The sequence below is a fragment of the Nanorana parkeri genome, unplaced genomic scaffold (genome assembly GCF_000935625.1).
Source record: "Nanorana parkeri isolate BGI_ZX_2015 unplaced genomic scaffold, ASM93562v1 scaffold371, whole genome shotgun sequence".
In the NCBI taxonomy this organism is placed as follows: Eukaryota; Metazoa; Chordata; class Amphibia; order Anura; family Dicroglossidae; genus Nanorana; species Nanorana parkeri.
In genome coordinates this window covers 969,468-973,829 of record NW_017306639.1, presented here as the reverse complement: position 1 = coordinate 973,829, position 4,362 = coordinate 969,468, and positions in this window count along the sequence as shown.

Genomic DNA, 4,362 nt, shown 5'->3' with positions numbered 1-4,362 from the left:
AGTGCTGATGTGCCTCTTACATTGGAGGTCAGTGGAGACGTTCCCCCTTACATTGGAGGTCAGTGGAGACGTGCCCCCTTACATTGGAGGTCAGTGGAGACGTGCCCCCTTACATTGGAGGTCAGTGGAGACGTGCCCCCTTACATTGGAGGTCATTGGAGAAGGAATTTTGACATCAGGCAGTCATTGGGTGAAGATCCTTTTTACACTGGTGTCAGAGGGGAGAATACTCCTTTACACAATGCTATACACATTACAAATACTCCTGACATTGCTGCTCAGTGGGCAGATCGCCCCCCTTACAGATATCTAAAAAGATAATTGGTGTCAGTACATATTTACCTGAAAGGCAGAAAGTGCTAATTGCTCGTTGAACCCTTATCAACCTGTGGAGGAGCCCCGGGGTTCCTTGGAACAAAGGCTGAGAAAGGCAGCTGCAGCCAAATGAACTTGTCCCATCACATAATGACATTTCATTAATCACATGATCTCAGATTAAGAGGCTTTAGTTTGGGCCAAGATGGCCAGTGCTCCGCGTGTACTCCAATCCTCCACGTTACCTGAGATCACATGGCAGCGTCTTCAGCAGTGCAGGTTGGGATCAAAGGTTAAAGGCTTTCCTTTACATTTTTATTGCAACATGATTATCTCTGTCCCCATTAGGGAGATTTCCCTTCGGTTCCTGTCCTGGGGGCACAGCAGGAAGTCTCTCCAAACTGAGACAACATCCCCTTGTGGGCAGTTGTCAACAGAACAGGTGCCCCATTGGTAGATTTCCCCTAAACTAGAGAGGGCGAATCTCCCCATCTCGGGCACAGACGGCTTTAAAATTTTAATACAAAACAAAAAAATTGTGATAATTTTCATCTGAATACACCTCAGTGTTGAAGGGCCACCTTACATTGGTGGTCAGTGTTGAAGGGCCACCTTACATTGGCGGTCAGTGTTGAAGGGCCACCTTACATTGGCGGTCAGTGTTGAAGGGCCACCTTACTTTGGCCGTCAGTGTTGAAGGGCCACCTTACATTGGCCGTCAGTGTTGAAGGGCCACCTTTCATTGGTTGCCATCGAAGAATGGCCCTCTTTAATTGGTGATCAGTGAGAGAAGCATCCCCATACATTGGTGTTCTTTGGGAGAGTTAGTAAGAGAAGGGCCCCATTACACTGTGGTCAAAGGGAAGAATGCTCCTTACATTGGTGGTCAGAGATAGAAGGGCCTCATTACACTGGTAGCTTCTTATATTTATGATTAGTGGAGAAATGCCCACCTACTACGATGGTCAATGGAAAAGTTCTCCCTTACATTGGTGATCAGTAAAGTGCCCCTGTCCATTACTCTGGTTGTCCAATGGGAGCTCCCCCCCCCCTTCCCTTACACATAGCTTAAAAGCTTATTGCTGTCATTGGTTATTTATCTAAGAGTCAGAAATTGCTCAATGAACCCTTAGCAACCTTTTGGAGGAACCCTGGTTGAGATAGTCTGGCCTAAAGAAAGTCACCCATGTGTTGGAAGCCTACAAAGCACTGATGTCTTCCCCCAATACTTGTTCTTGTTCCCTGCAGAGACCAGACGCCAGCGGGAGATACTGATATCGCCTCAGGTGGCTGCAGAAGCTTGAACAGTTGTCCGTCTTTCATCTCCCTGGACTCTTCGCCTAGCGGTGAATCTACACCCACTTCCAGCAAGACAAAACCCACCGAGGACACAGGTAACACCCTCTCTGACCTATACAACTCTACTGTTATCCACATAATCCCCCTTTCCCACCAGGTAATGATTGGTGTTCCCAGAAGAAGCAAGGCCTCCATGGTGCATTTATGTCCTCACGCACCAAAATAACTTTCTTTAATTGTAAGTGGAACTCTAAAATCTGAGGGAAAACATTCTTGGCTTGAGTGGAGAAGGGCTTTTATCTCTGTTGAAAGGGGAAACCCCAAAAATGGGCACTGCGGGCCTGACTCTCAACAGAGAGCCAAACTATCTACTTGTATGAAAGAGGCAACTATGAAAATAGATCATTTGTAGCATTAGGTAAATTAGGAAATGTCATAACTTCCATCAACTGTATTAATGGAAAGATATTCAAAAGGAACCTGTTTTCTTTGAAGGACCCTTCTAAGTCCATGCAGGGCAAAGTAAAAGGGTTGTTTATCTCCCTCCCCTCCACACCGCCACATGAACTAAGCTTTCCTTGCTGAGACTCACTCCACCTATGCCATGCAGCAGTGTTGGTGCCTTGTGAGTAGCCAAGAGTTGTGACAAGAAAGGCAAGAAAGTAGTCCATAGCCCTGTGAAAGCTCCGACAAGTCAGTTTGAAGCTTAAAAACCTTTCCCTGGTCTTGGCAGGTAAACTTGGTGGTGCGTGAATTGCACATGGCTGATAATTAGGGATTTACCGATACTAGTATTGGTATCGGGGTCGATACCGAGTATTTGGGCAAGTACTTGCCAAATGCTCCGATTCCTAGCCCAATACCTGAACTTCCGGTATCAGGAAGCCAGGCAGCGAGTCATTACATGCTGCCCGGCTTCCTGATTGGCCGGCACTTGGCGACTATGGAGCCGGCTTCCCGGCCAATCAGGAAGCCGGGGGGGGGGGGGGGAGTAATGACTCGCCCCCTCGTTTCCTGATTGGCCGGCACTTGGCGACTATGGAGCCGGCTTCCCGGCCAATCAGGAAGCCGGGCAGCATGTAAAGACTCACCGCCTAGCTTCCTTATTGGTTGGGAAGCTGGCAAATCGGGAAGCTGGACGGCGAGTCATTACCCGCTCCCGGCTTCCTGGTTGGCCAGAAAGCCGGCTTCATGCTCCTTAGTCGCCTGGGAAGCCAATCATGAAGCGGGGGCGCCGTGTAATGACTCGCCAACTGGCTTCCTGATTGGTCGAGAAGCTGGCCAATCAGGAAGCCAGGTGTCGAGTTATTACCTGTCCCCTGGCTTCCTGATTATCCAGAAAGCTGGCTCCATGCTTCCTCGTCATCTGGTGACAAGGGAGCAGGGAGACGGCTTCCCTGCTAATCCCGAAGCTGGGTGGCGATTTATTTACACGCCGCCTGGCTTCCCTGCTAATCAGGAAGCCAGGTGACGAGTCATTACACGCCGTCTGGCTTCCTTAATGGGACTTCCGGTATCGGTATTCGGTATCGGCGAGTACTGGAAAAAATATAACGGTACTCAATAACGAAAAACTGGTATCCCTACTGATAATACTGTTTGAGGCTTTCAGTGCATTATAGGCAGAGAGCACAGGAAGTTACAAGTTTACAAGATTTCTGGCAGGATCAGCCGGGTTTTTGGCACTTATAAATCATTCAGAACAAAACGCTTCCACTTGAATGTTTAACAACCCAAAAAGGGAGGAAATAAGAGAAGTTAATTGTTCGGGTTTATAGGAAGTGTAACCGTCCATATTTCAGCATTACTACGGGCACTCTTTAAAGGAGAACTATGAGGGGGGGTGCTTCTCACTCACCTCATAGTTCTAGCCGACCTGTGACAATGAGACTGTCACAGGTCGGCTCAGTAGATCGGGAGGTGAGCGAACACATACCGGCGTTCGCTCACCTCTCGATCCTGGATGGATTCCCCCCTCCCTGCTCCGATCCGCAGGGGGAGGGGGCGGGTACAGCTGGCTCTGCCTCTAGATAGGCAGAGCCAGCTGTCACTCAGGCAGCTGGGCAGATCTCGACATCGATGTTGGGATCCGCTCCGGCTGCGGCGTCTCAGTGTAACGCGTGCTCGCAGTATACTGAGCCTAGGGTGACGGGAGGACGCTAGTTTGTGTCCTCCCGTTACCCTAAGGAGAACTATGGGGAAAAGCCCTGACCCCATAGTTCTCCTTTAATAAAGGCCTTGTGTGTCCTGCGGTGCACATGGAGGACAGTCAGGTGAATGTGGCTCGGATGTGAGCGGGCCCTTATGGCGGTTTTGCCGGTGACAGACGCTTCTTTCCATATCACATAGAATATGTCCTTTCCTTTATGAAGGAATGCGAGGCCTCGGCTCTCACCCCTTATAGACCCATAAATAAGAAATAAGACGCAGTTTGAGATTTTTTTAGTTCACCTTAGAGTTCACCTCTAAGTTTGACTTCACCTCAAGAGAGCGGACTGTCGGCTCATGCGCTGGGAACGCACGGCAGAGAAGCGGCTCTCGTCTTGTTTGCCATATGTCTGTCTTATAAATAATTGATGTCACAGCGCAGCGGAATTCAGCGAGAGCCTCCCTGCTTCCCGGCGAAGTGCTGCCCCCCCCCAGGCTCCGAGGAAGGTCAGCTCCGCTCCACTTATCCGCCTGGCACGGCGTCCTGATCTGGGACTCCTAAATCGCGGGGATCTCTGCGGGAACATGGATGTTCTCATT